This window comes from Lepisma saccharinum, chromosome 19 (assembly GCF_977018435.1).
Source record: "Lepisma saccharinum chromosome 19, izLepSacc3.1, whole genome shotgun sequence".
NCBI classification, from domain to species: domain Eukaryota; kingdom Metazoa; phylum Arthropoda; class Insecta; order Zygentoma; family Lepismatidae; genus Lepisma; species Lepisma saccharinum.
Genome location: NC_139247.1, coordinates 69,694,510 through 69,709,515, shown reverse-complemented (window position 1 = coordinate 69,709,515; position 15,006 = coordinate 69,694,510). Strand labels below are relative to the sequence as shown.

At 40.4% G+C, this 15,006-nt stretch overlaps 1 protein-coding gene across 1 annotated transcript in view; it reads right to left on the bottom strand.

Moving 5' to 3' along the window:
- Window positions 1–15,006, bottom strand: part of LOC146003192 (protein amalgam-like) — a 586,579-nt gene that overhangs the window by 307,816 nt on the left and 263,757 nt on the right. The window lies entirely within an intron of this gene.

Here is a 15,006-nt window from a genome sequence, read left to right as displayed (position 1 = left end):
GGTCCTATGAAGAAGGCATTCTCTGGCCAGCACTTCTCGTCTCATCGTGAAGTGCAACATGTTGTGCGACAGTGGTTGCAGCAGCAGCCGACGACATTCTATGTCACTGGCATGTCCAAAGTGGTGTCACGGTGGGAAAAATGCATTGCCGTCGGTGGTGGATATGTAGAAAAATAAGTAACGAACTGCTACTCCTGCACACATATTGTAGTCTTGTTTGACCAATAAATTGCTGTGAAAAAAAATCGTAGATCTGACTTATTGATTTGCCCTCGTAACTCCACTTAATGCAAAGATACGCTAGTCAGGGGTTTTGATTGATTGATTTGGTATTTTAAGTCCATTTTATGCCCAGTAACGTTAATCGGGACTGGACCTACAGTTTAAAGTGGGATATGAACCACTGTGCATTCACTTTCACCAAGATGTTGCTTCACCAATTTCATCATATCGAATCATCCTTAGCATTCCCGAGTAATTAAGTCACTTTGCAGCTGGTAGAAAAGTCAAGAAGGTGTCAACTAAGGTAGGAGGTATTGTGCATTGTTGGAAGCTTTGAATGGTAAGAGAAGGAAGGAGGGGGTTAAGTGAGGGGAATGAACGAATGCTTGGAGCAGGAGAGAGAGGTAAAAGAGGCTGTGGTTTTTGGAGATCAGAGAAAAAGGGGTTGATCTTGGGACCAAGTGAGTCTGTTGGTCAATGTTCAGGAGAACACTCAGTTTCGGGACCAGGGAGATGTCATTCGGTGTGAACTTATCGAGAATCAGTTGAAAGGATTTTCTGTGCGTGCGAGGCTAAGGTACCCCTATTTGATAACATCTACTGGACGCGACAGGTAACCCCTTGTCATTAATCATGAACATGCCTGTTCAGTCGTTCAAGTATTAAAATGAAATTGTGTGTACCACCTTTCATTTTTGTGTTAACAAAGATTATGTTTGTTGTACATTCTTCGCAAGCCCGAAGGAAGCTTAGTCTATTTGTTGGGAAGAAACGCATCCCAAGGTCAGGGCCTGATTAAGACGAAATTGGGCCTGATACTTGAAATCTTCGGTGAACAATAAACACAACGACATTATAGTTACGTCACAGCGCAAAGAATAATAGTAACTGTATAATAAGTAACGCTGTGTCTAGGCGTCAGAAATCGATGCTCCAAATTTCATTCTAAGATTTATTTTCAGGTTAATATACCAAAAGAAAACTGTTCAGCTTTCGGTAAATTCTCGTCTGTTTTTATCTGGGCCAATTTCAGGAATGGGCCTAATGCTGCAGCATCAATAGCACCCACCTTAATCAGTCACTGCCCAAAGATCGATCCCGGTTTGATTAAGGCAATTAAGCTACTCGTGGTGATAACCACCCTTAAGAGTGTTTTTTTACGATATCAACATTTATTCTCATCTTCGCGATTAGCCAAACGTGGTAGAAAAGTGAAGTAAAGTAAGCCAAATCAATCAATCAATTAGTAACTAAAATTCACTGATTTATATCGAATTTAGAATCTAAAACTTAGATACAATTATTGTTTTCTAAGAATGATGGAAATTGAAATATTAAAATAGTGTAAATGTAAGCTAATATTCGCCTTCTGTATTCACACACATAAGCACTACTTTAAAGTCAAGAGGAACAAGAAAGGAATCATTTATCAGCTTGTTACACTCTCCATATTCTCCATTCTGTTTTGAATTTTCTTTCCTTAATATCTTGGTTAAAGTACGGGCCCTCTGAAAGACATCGCAATTTCTTTGTACGCCATAGACTTCTTTTATTGCATCATATCTTTCCCCAACCTTTTAATACAGAGCCTCTCTGCCAGGGTACGAAGAAAAGGCTTAATTTGCAAGTGAAATGACGTAGATACGCTAACAAGAGCCAATTTCCCAGCCAAATGGTCCTTCTTTTGCTTATAATTGACGCCTTGCCTCCACCCTCCACTATTTTTGAATCTTAAATTTTCGTCCGAGGACGAGGAGTTCCAAGACGCTTCCATGCAGGTGAAGATCCAGCGAGGAATGCCTGATGCAGCAAATTGTAATGCACAGGGAAATTTTATTGAATATCTTGAGATGCGGAAAATTGTAGTAAAGCACTCAGGGAACGGAAATATTTCAGGTCGAAGCTCTGGCCTTACGTACTTGCATTTCTCTCCCAAGCACAAATTGGGACCGGACTTGCACTTATATATACACAGAGTGATTCTGTGAAGAAGTTTAGAAATTTACTGCAGATAAACGATACAGTGGTAATTCTGATGTCGATAGAACAACTCTCCAAGTTTTTTGTTGACATCTAACAAATGCTCTGTTTGTTCACCATTAAGTCCCATTGATCGCCGCTTAGAGATCAATAAGTCACTGATTACTTTATTGAAAGACAATGTCGCAAATGTTAATCTATAATCTATGTATTGCAACGTGACTTATGAACCATAGTGGAAATGATGTGACCAGCAATGTACTCCAGCCGCTTCCATACCCCAGGATTCGCACAGACACCCACTGGCCAATTTGTGCAAGGGTGTTATAGAAATATTTCCACCTGAAGTCATCCATCCAGGTAATCTAAGTCTACTCTCTCGCGTGGCAATCTCACTCCCTACAACGTCAGCTCTTAACGATGTACTGGATTATGTCGAATTAAACTTGTACAGTCAGCGGCAATAAAAATGGGACACGAAGATCCTGAGACGCTAGCTTCCCTACAAGGTGTTGTGTGTGTTAATTGCAAATTTTCAATGGCAACTTCTACAACCACTGCTGAGTTAGGCAACATACATAACGCCTAGAAGGAAAGCGAGTATTTCATGTGTCCCATTTTTATTGCCGGGGACTGTACTCCCATATAAAACCAGTAGATATATTTACGCACCAATACATTAATATTGCAGATTACAAGTTTTCCAGAATCCATATTTGTCCTGCATGAACATTTTTGGGACATAGTGAATAATGCAATATGCAATCCACATACATCCAATACACATTTCTACATTACTGGGAGGACGTTTTTTGTTGTTTTCCTAATTCTGGACAATGTGTAAATATTAAAAATACATTTTGCGAAACAAGTTTCCTTAATAATAATAGGTAAACCCACGGAAGATCATACACACACACATATTAAGTTCTACTTATTAAGCAGATTCCTAGCTTTGGATAACTGACTTTACACGTAACGAATATATCAGCCACATATATGTATATGCTCAACTGCGCCAGAATGTCTGGATGCACGGTATTTAAACGTAACGAAAAAAATCAATCTAAACAAAGCTGTATTTTGAAGCCTTAGCAGTATGCAACCCGCAGAACATCATTGTATTTTGGGTTGCATAACAATCAGGAATTTCCAAATAGTAATTTAAACTGGGCGTTTGGAGTTACGTTTCTCTGCTTCTCATACGACGGTATGTTCGAAATTAATGCTGAGGGGGTTTAAATAAACACTGTGATGGTCCTAGAGATCATGAAAATATGGTAATATGATTATTAATTTAAGTTAGACAATTCACTTTCTGAATATTTGTGCGATGTTCTATGTTATTCATTCTCGCTAAATGATACAATATTTTGAATTTTGCCGTTACTATGGCAATGAAAATCACCAGCAATGTATGCGGTACTGTAAAAAAAAACAATTAGTTTTTTTTTGTATTTTATCTAGTAGATTTCTGCAAATTGCACAAGTTTCCTGCATTTGAGAATAGACCCATTTCTGATTCACATATATTTTCCAAGTCTGAGTTAGGGGTGTAAGGGGTGCTCCTTCCACCCAATAGTCAACCTCACTTCCACGTAGTACATCCTGGACTGCACACTAACGAGGCTCTGGCGACTGGCCCCATGGCCAGTATAATTTTGTTTGTGGTGTCCTGTATTTTGTCCTTGTGTGTGTATACTGAGTGCCCCTTTACAGCCTCAGCTTTTAACGAAAGTTAGACGATTTTATGCTTTTCGTTATGCAACGTTAGAGTTGTTATATGTAACGATAAGGGGCTGGCCACCGTATAATGTGACGGGTGCAAAATAGCCTTAGTGCTGACGCACCCAAAATTTTAAATTCAAATTCAAATTCCAAGTATGAGTTAGTGCCTGTATACCTCAAGAAGAAGAATATTTGGAATCTACATGCAGTCACTTGTTAGCCACCGCGAAGGCCTTTCCACCCATCTGCCTGCGAACTGTGGCCATTGTCGAACTTCGCCTCTATTAGTAAATTTGTCCGCATGGTGAGCATGCATACACACATTGAATGTCTATAAATTTTAGGCTTCCAGAGTGCAAGAAACCACTGATCCTTCGCTGGTGCATGTGTATGCATGAGGAGCCATCTTTAAAATAACAAAAATTGTGTTGTGAAACTCAATTGATCAGTGTTCCAGCCTTGTGGTCGTTTTGTAAATAAAAGTCGATACCTGATGTCCCGTACATATGAGATGTTTACGGTCTATCCTGTAATTTTTGTCGGACTTCTAACGTTTATATTTGACTCTCCAATGCATAGGATGAAACGAATGGTGCCAAGAGTGAACCGCATCTTGCATTGTACTAGAAATTTCAATAAATAAATTAATAATAATAGGTAAACCCACGGAAGAAATATCTTTAGCGTGCTTTCTTTAAACGTTGTTTACAAACCGATAAACTATTGGAAATTATATAATTTGATTACGAAATATGAGCGCCTGAGCATATATAATCCAGCAATTGTGTTTTACAATACAAAACAAAGAATAGCCAAAAGAATTTGGACAAACCCACGAATATGGTGCTGTGAATGGCTCAGTTCAATATATGTTCATAACAATGAATATTTATGTATATGGTTGGATGTATATATGTTTCTTTCCTGTAGTACTTCACTTATTATCTTGTGTATATAAATGTATTTGTGTGTGTGTGTTTATATGTAATCTACACTCTTATGTGTTTATTATTTGAATTATGTAAGCTTTTCTGTAATTTGAGATTCCCTCTGTAGGAATCAAACGAATAATTAAATAAATAAATAAATAAATTCCCAGTTTGAGGTATGTCAATGCAATTTTCAGCACTTTTTCGAAACAAAGTTGATTGAGATGACATTGCTACGTATGTAACTTCTGACTTCAGCAAGATATTGTCGATCAGGTCACTTACGTAACTCAAGATGCTTTCGCACAGGAATACGTTGTTACGCAAGGAGTCTTTAGACTTCCAAAGCTCGGAGAAATCGCATTAGAAGACTTGTAACGACTTCGGAATCAATTTCGCTAATTGGTGCTGGTCCACTTGAGAGGGGGAAGACACGAGGAGCAGAATACATTTAGTTCATTGCCCGAGGGAAAGCAACCTCTCTCTCTCCCATCCTCGAACGTCCAATCAATTTTCACCAGAATGGCCGCCAGAGCGAGAAGCATCAGTGCTTCGTCCGTCGATACCTTATGGGACCAGGTCCTGGGGAACAGGGCAAAAAATACGGACAAGAATTGGTTTGGTTTAATTTACTTCGATTTTCTGCCACGTTTCGCTAATCGTATGAAGATGAGTGATGATATTATGAAATTGATGAAGAAACACACACAAAGAACACCTATGCCGGGATTCGAACCCAGGAGCACTCGCATCGTAGCGCGCTGTACTAACCACTCCGCAACGGAGGTCGGCGGGGGCAACAATTAGGACACAGCCCCTCGAGTATATATATTCCTGTTCAGGCAGCAAGTGTTCGCAATTAGGACTGTTCGCAACTATGACTGTTCGCGATTAGGACGACACCATTGCGAAGATGAGCATGGTGACAAGATGAAAGAGATAAAGGGTGATCACAAACATGTATGGACAACACAACATACTGCCGTCGGTCCAGATGACAGGGCCTTATTCGTTTGCAAAAGTCTGCGCAGGTTCGACTCTACTCTGCGCAAGTGGTGACTCGAGATGTTCGACCAAAGAACACGTGATCGGGAACGGGATTGCGTGGTTGGGGAAAAGCTAATGCAGCTACCAGCCTTTTGCAGCACCGTGTACAGCTCCGCTCGGCCCACTCGCTTCTACCCTTCTCTACCGTTATACGTGGCCGTGCTCCAGAGACTCCCGAGTAGAGCATACGTGGAAGTGCGGTTCATATTTGGGTGTCTTCGGAACGGCCCACGTCTTACTTCCTACAGTCGAACAAGGATCCATGCATATTCACATAGTGTCACGTTAACCAGTATTTCTTGCGGCCGGATAAATTTAGAACTGCCACCGACGATTCAGTTTGGATTAAGAAAGGTTTGTGTGTACGAATAGCGTATTCCGCTTAGGGTGTCGTGAAATACAAGTACATCATGTTCCGTTCAAACCTCCCACATGTCAATCCATCATTGCTAAAAGGTTATGAAACATAATGGAATGCGAGTGGTACTAGACGAAAGAGAAACTCAGGCGGGGCAGACGTGGCCTCGTGAGCAACCAAAGACCTTCTTCGCGTACGGGATACAGAAGCTGATCGCACGATACCAAAAGTGCATTGCCGTGCAGGGGGCATATGTGTAAAAGTGATATGTGTAGTTATTCTTCTTGCGTGGAAATATGTGAAAATTGCCCTTTACGTTTTGATGTACCCTCGTATATGCATATATAATCCCACAAGAATGGCAAATCTCCAAAATCATGAAGCGACGAGAGAGCATATTCTCACCAAATGATTTACGAAAGCCCATTAAAATCCTCTGCACGCTTATCTTGCTTTCAAAACTTCAGGTAGTGCAGGGCTGTCCGCATAAATTAGCAGGGGAAAATTCAGCGAAAACTTTCCTCAAAAATTCGCTAGGATAAGTTTCCCCAAAAGTTATTGTCTTCCCGAAATAATACTGTGGAGAAGATTACATTGGAACACAAACACAGAGCTTTCAGCGTCTTTCGAAAACTTCAGCTTTCAGATCCCTTTGTTCTGCTGGAGCCGATGATACAAAGTTTCATCTTCAGAAACGCAAGGCTCGTGGAACAGAGACCATAATGGAGAAAAAGAAGCATAGAGAGCCATATATTACGACCTAGGAAAGCTCGCCCTTTGCATCCTGGGTATTTTTGGAACGTTGGAGAACAGGTCATGCGTGAAAAACCACAAATTCGCAGCCGAGAAATCCCCTCCCGCCTTTACAGATCGTGCGGTTTGGAAACCGCAAAAGAAATTCCCACGCGCTCGGCCTCTTTCCATCATTTTTGAACCCCCTCATCCGCTCCTTTGCGTTTGATTGACTGTCCCCCCCCCCCGCCCGGTGCGGCGACGTGGAACTCTACACGTTTCGCTTCTAACAAATGGTCATTTAGTACTAAATAACCGGTTTCCCAAGCGAATGGATGAAAAATCGATTTCGACCAGAGAGAGAGAGAGAGAGAGAGAGGGACAAGAGCAGAAATTTTGAACCCACTGCCTTTAGCCTTCCGCTGGGCTTGCCAGATTGTTCCTGAGAACAGCCGTGTACCGTCCTGCAGAACCTGTTGCGATGTGAAACAAAAGAGTTCGAGCTACTGTTCCCCATCGCTGAATCTATACAAAATCGAAAAAAATGTCTGTGCTTCGGATCAGAATTCGTGGAGAATCAGGGACAGATGACTGAACAGCACAGTAAAAGTACTGCTCGCGCTTGCGTTAAAAAAAAAATCAGTTTTAGCGACGCTGCAGTAATTAACGTCTTTGTTTTGAAATCAAGAGTTCAAAGCTCGAAAAAAACTTGCACCCTACTTAAAATTCTAGGCTCAGTCTCCACACAGAATGTCTACAAATCATAGCATGTGTTTCGTATCACATGTGCCTTTAAAATAAGTTAAAGAAACCAGAGCTTTTACGTGGCCGTAGTAATAAATGTTTTGGTTTTTAAATCATTGTCTTAAATTCGAATCTACATTAGATTTGTATCCAACTTAAATTCATACAGAGCGTTCATAAATTATTGAACGAATTTCGTGTCAATTGTGCTTTTCTTTAAAAATAAAATAAACCAGAGCTTTAGTGAGGCCATAGTAATTACTCTTTCTGTTTTGAAATCAAGAGTTCGAAGTTCGAATTTACGCTGGATTTGTATCCCCACTATATACAGAATGTTCACAAATTATTGAACATATTTAGTATCACATATATTATCCCATCAAATCATAGGGAGGCACAAACGGTTCTTTTTACATACATATGCACGCTTGCATCCGGTTTCATTTAATGGCTTCTCAGTGCAGGATTATCTATCAGGCATTATGGTGAAATAAGAATCTCAGTTTCGCTTAATCAAGTTGAAAGGAGGATATTTTTAATGAGGGGAATTTGATCTGTATAAATGATGACTACATGAGCAGCAGTCAGTATGAATTGAAACTTACGCTTGGTCACTGGAACGGACAGCTGAGGTGTCAGTGAAGCCTATTACTAATATGTCCAGGTGAGTAAATAGGAGTACACTCCCCAACACACACATGACAAAGGCTATTGATTAAAGTGACTAAGTAATTTGGTTTACTTTGCTTCGCTCTTCTGCCACTTTTGGCTATTACGAAGATGAGGATGAGTGATGAAATTGATGAAAGGACACTCATAAAGGATACCCATGCTGAGGCAGGGATTCTACCCCGGGACCCTTAGCCGTGTAGCGTGCTGCGTTAACCACTTCGACACTGAGATCACTTAATATGACTAAACCTAACCTATCCTCATACAAGTTTTCCCACAATTCCCTCATTGGTACTATTTCCTTTTAATTTTAAATTAAAAGAAACATGAATTTCCCGTTTCGCCTAAAAAAGCGGTTGGCCCATGAATCATTATCGTGCACTGATAAACAATTAGGCGAAACGGAAATACACGATATTCAAATCAATTCAAGCTTCACATTGGCAACACTAGCGATGGCTAAACCTTAATTACGTCTGCACCACAGTATTAGGTCAACACGCCTCTCAACAGATAGTCATTAATATTACTGATTTCTACTCATCAAACCACAGAACGCACATCGCTTTTCGCCTGAACGGCTATCATTTTGATATTGACTGCTTTGTTTGATGCACTATTGTCATCTGGTGGTGAAGTCAACAATTAAACAAGGTGAAACTGGGACGAGCGGCTAGGGACAGCATTAGCACCTTGGGAAATACATGCTAACATCACCAAACCTGGCCTGCCTAACCTATTCACGTATGAACATAATAGCTTAAATAAACAAAATTCAAACTTCCTAACATATTTACATGCTTAGTCAGCTATTATATGCCTGCGTGGATAGGTTATGCAGGTCAGGTTTGGTTCTGTTAGCATGTATTTCCAAGTTGCTCATGCTGTCGCTAGCCGCACGTGTTGAAACTGCTGATACAATGAAACCGCGATATGGTCCATAGGTGCATAGACATGTCAACAATCTATTGATGATATTTTTTTAACAAACTGCTGCTGACGATAATCTATACCACAATTAATTGGCCCATGAATTCGATTTTAATGCATAAAATATTTTTCGTAACATTCGTAGTTATCTAAATTTGTCTATTTAGGAAGCTAATGAAATTTGTAAAATTAGCATTCTGCTCATAAATTAGATCGCATAATGCCGATTGGCAACAATTCGTTACTGCAATTGATGAACAGACTCGTTTTATACCTCGAGTTGCTAAAGATTGTCACTTTGTTTTATAATTCCTTGTCAGTTTTGTGCAAGGCTGAAACTGTTATTACACGAAATTAACCACCGTTTTAACTCAAGAAAAGAAAAAAGATGGGAAAATTAAGTGAACTGAGTGAAACATCCTCCCTATAGACCTGATCTCACCCTGTGATTAACATTTTTTTGGACACTTATAGAGGAGTTGGGAGATCACTGTTTCGAGAGCAATCAGGAGGTGGGGCGCTTCTCGTGCATTTTTCTTCGGAGCCAATCACCGTCATTCTATGCCACAGGCATTAAACAACTACCAATCCAGTGGCAAAAGTGTCTTTATTGGAGTGGAATTTGTGTTTTTACAATATTTACATGTAATAAAAAGTTATACCTAAATAACCGAATTCCTGTTTATATTTGACGGTTTTAATACCTACGTACTAATTGCGTTCTTCCACATTACTTGAATTCTTGCTCTCGTAAGGAATGCCCATGGGTCAAACCGGTCCGTATACCCCACCTGAAAACTAGCAGTTTTCAGAAGCACAAAAATTAGATTATTATGCGAGATGTCGAACAAAAAAAATTGTGGCTAAAATTTCCCAGCAACAAGAAATGTTTTTCTTGAACGAAGTACACAAAAGTTCATAACAAAACAGAATAACTATTCATTTCAGAACATAAACTGCATGAAATGTAAAAATAAAATTAAAAAGAAAACAGTTGTACAGGATATTGACTCATCTAGTGGATTGAGTAGAACTTCTTCCCATAGAATAGTAATAATGAATGCAATTGGTTAATTTATTAATATATAATAGTTATTGTGTAATAATTATCAGCATGATTAGTGATTTTTTTGGGAAAGAAGGTTCTGGTACTCTTAAAAAAAAGTGGGTTTGTTATTGTTTTTGTGCTTATCATGAGTATAGTGGAACCACGAGCAAAACAACCTGCGCAGACCCGCGACTCCTGTGCACCGTACTCCCGCGAGTAGGGGAGGGGGAGAGTGGACCATGCTTCCTTATGGCCCGAGGTGGAGGGAAGCAGGGAAAGCTGCGCGGGGACTTCACGTCCCAAGGTTTCTTCTCTTGTGGTCGATCTATAGTATTGAAAATATAGTGGAATGTTCATAACTGATCGTGCGTCCATGAAGTTATACACAATTTATTTCATTACAATCAAATTTTATTAGTTTCATTGTCACCTATAAAAATGTGTACCGTTGGGTACCACCATAACAAAAGCACTGATAATATAATTATGTCGTATCTGGTGAAAGGCGTGACTCGAACCCGGGACCCCTGGCGTCATAGCACTATAGACTAATCTCTTCGGCTGAGGGTCCGGTTGAAGCTCTGGCAGGAGCTTCTTACAAGCATAGAACATAGGAGATCTTCAGTAGATCTTTAAACTCCGCTGACACGGGAATCCACAGGAAATCAGTTGAAATAACGCAGCGTCAGTTTTATGCAAAAAACACGGTTAACGGCAGAATGGAACTGCCTCAATGACTTTAACGATCGGAAATTTGAATCCCCTTTAAAATAGATCGCGATAACAGTTCTCACTCCAGTTGTAGTCCGAAAGTTATAGAGTAAACAGTTGTGCTCTCAAAGTTCTAGATTGAATATCAGTGTTACGCTAGAGTTAGAAGCAGGGAGATGAGCTCCCTAAAGACGTCTCATTTCAGGACCGTGCCTTATCTATCAAATCAACGGAGACGCTCATCTCTACAGGAATCTACAGGTAAACGAACATCCTTTCTATTGATATCATGACTCCGCCCTGTCCAGTCAATAGAAGCGTTAAATAGTGATTGTCGTTCGTGCACTCTTTATTTCACAGGAGTGAGTCCGCTTACATATAAAACATACATCTCACATAAGCGAGTTACTATAGGCTGGGAAAGCCTAGATTCGATCCACAAAAACCCTGTATAACGGCTTCTATAGGATGTTAATATTTCCTACCATTCAAGTTTTACCAATGGCCCGACCCATCGTAAACATTTCTGGCGACGCCAATAACCAGACGAAGGCCGAAACCTGCCCCGCTAGAGAGAACCAACAGCAACAGCAAGAAATTCGCTTCTCCACTTAGCAGCAACAACTTCTTTCGAATTATGCCTCTCCTCGTCAGATCAAAGGGAGGAAAGTTGGTTTGGACGAAAACGACACGGGGCAAGGGATACTATTTCTCTTAAGGAATAGAAAAAAGAAAAAAAAGAAACCGAATGGAAGACTCGGGAAAGAACAAGTTTGTTCTTCCTCGCAAATCGGCACAAACTTCCTTTTAGTGTCGAGGGAATCTTCTCGAGGCACCGCCCCCCTCCCCCCCTTCAGCGTCCCTCAGCGCTCGAAACTTGGAAACCGAGTTCTCACTTTGCCTTGGGAGACCATTAATCACTGGGAAAACCCTTCAACTCGCGCCAAATCCTCAGATTCAAATTTTTCTTTGATGGAATTATGCTCGATTTTTTCCCTCCCTTCTGCCTTATATTTCCTCAGTCTTTTTCCATCACTAAAATAACATATAGATTCGCTCAAAAAAAATTGCCTCTTTAAATCTCGTCTTATATCCGTTACTGTTATCGATCGACGAAGATTTCTTTCCAAGATTCATCTCTAGAAATTGAACCAACGGATTAATATCGTAACTAGGTGTATTAACGCTAGAATTGCGTGAAAACTGTCAGTTTGACCGTTTCTACATGTTTTTATTTATCTCATCAAGGATACGTATCTTTAGAGACATTTTCTGAAAAGTAGTTTAAACGTAGCTATAAAATTTTCAAAGTAATTTCAAGCAATTGAGGGGAGGAGATTCCCCATCTACCGAGAAGTACTATATATATCCGGTCATTTTGACTTCCAATATTATAAAACGTTTTAATAACACTTTCTATATATTATCCTACAGAAATCAAATGAAATAAAACTATTACACTTATTTTCATCAATCATGATTTCAAGTTATGACTAACTTGTAGTATGTGAAGGGTCTAACAATATGAACGTCAGAGCTTTGAAAGAGTGTTGTGGCAACATTGACTGGAATGGAGAGATGGAACAATGACATCTGTATGCAGTAGTCTGTGGGAAGTTATCATGTAGAGATACAGAATTCAACAACGCATAGAAATTGCTCGAACTTATTATCAAAGTTCGTGTTCAGATCGACAGACATTTCGTACATTGAGAGGAATTTATGGCCAACATAATCGACCGACAGAACAAAGAAAACTGTAGGATTTGGGCAGATGGAAATCCGCTAGTGATTCTGGACATATCCCTTCATCCTAAGAAAGTGACTGTGTGGTGTGGTTTTTGGGCCAATGGCGCGATCGGGCTATATTTATTTGAGGATCAACATGGAAATCACGTGACTGTCAATTGGATATGGTGGTGCATTTTTTGTGGCCTAAACTGGCAAATCTTAACATCAACAATATGTTCTTCCAACAGGACGGTGCAACTTGCCACACAACTTGCCAAACAATTGAATTATTGCAGGAAAAGTTCCCCGGACGCGTTCTGTCCAGAAAGGGTGATGTGAACTGGCCATCAAGATCATGTGATCTAACCCCCTGTATTATTTTCTATGGGGTTATGTCAAATCTAAGGTCTATGAGACAAAGCCACGCACAGTTCGTGACCTGAAACGGAACATCGAACGAACCATTGAGGTTATACCGCTCAATATATGTGCAGACGTGCTGCAAAATTGGACATTCAGAATCCATTCCACCCACTGAAGCAGATGAGGACATTTGAACGACATATTGTTCAAAACATAATGCCATTATTTGCTCTTCAAAATAAAATAAAAATGTATGTCATTATCACTTGACTTGTAAGTGATAGTGACTTCAAATTCGTAGACCCTATATTATTAAATATCGCTTCCATATCCCTTCACTCATGTGAAATATTGCCTCACGACGAACGGATGCAACAATTTTATTAGGCTACTTTTAAATTCATAATCTTTAAGACAGTTACCTTACATAACAGTGAAACCAATACTATGTACATTATAATAGTGTACCAAGTACACAAAAAAATTAGAAACAGATTTTTCTTACTTCACAAGTCCAAAGAAACATTACGGTCAAAGGTTAAGTGCCGTAAAGTAACTGTTGTTAATGTTACCTCTACTGGAAAAAGTAAGTGTGTTACATTTAAATTTATTTACTTTTAAAAGTAGCTATTAAGGTAAAGGTAAAGTTCCCCGTGCATATACCACCATGCCAAAAAGGCACATTTAGGAGATGTGAGGGTAGAGCCCCACACATTCTCGATATCGGCGATTTTAGAGGTGATGTGATCAGCACCACGCTCCGGCTGTTTTTACCCCCAGGGTTGTCTCCAGGTACCTATTTATTTGAGACTGGGTGAGCCACGGAGTCGCTTTATGTGACAAGGCCTGAAAAATTCAGATAGATCATCCACCCCGGGAATCGAACCCGGATCTCCCGCGTGGCAGTCAGACGCCATACCTCTTAGACCACCGCGTAAAAACTAAAAGTAACTAGTTACAGTTAGAATGTATCAAAAAGAATAACTGTTACTTTCAAATACTGGTATGTCATGCCAAGAAAGTGTCTCGGAGATAGGGTTCTGTGTCTACACTACGTCCCAGCTAACTGTGGAGTAGGCAAACGAAAACAAGTCTCTGCGCAAGTAGTGATGTGAGACGGCTCCACCAATGAACACGTAAGAGGAACGGAATTGAGTGGAGAGGGGGAAAGCGACTGAAGATTCCAGCCTTCCCATCAGCTGGGACAGGGTATAACTCACTTTACTTCACATCTGACCTACTATCTCTCGTGGCTGCTTTGAAATCGTAAACAGAACAAGAGAGTCAGCATTCACTTAGAATCAACAAGACGGACAAAACAAACGAAATAGTCCCCCATCTCTCTACTTCTCTACCCCATTTCATCGATACTTACACGGCCATTTTAATTATAAATCCCCAAGAAACGCGCTTCGTCCGTTATGACCCACATTAGCGATCGGGCGGGCCAGTGACATACATGGGCGGGCCAGTGACACACATACGCAGACGATATATCACCTAACGCTGCTATGGGGTGGGCCACATTCGAGAGAAATTTGTGGGGGTTTTTAATTCGCGCTTTCTCACCCGAGGATTGTGCCTGGAACATGTATACGACGCCCAGCTCGTAAACATGTCCACTTGAAGGAGTTCCCCTCCCCCTCCCAGCGAACGGCAACAAAGGAAAATCGCAGTCAACCTCCTCTCAGAACAGGCTGTTTCCTTTGTCCGAGTTTTAATGTCCCTATAATTTTCTCAACACTGCGGCACAGCTTTCTCCAGACAACTGGAGAGCAAAAGGAAGAACGGACCTCTGGAATGACCATTTA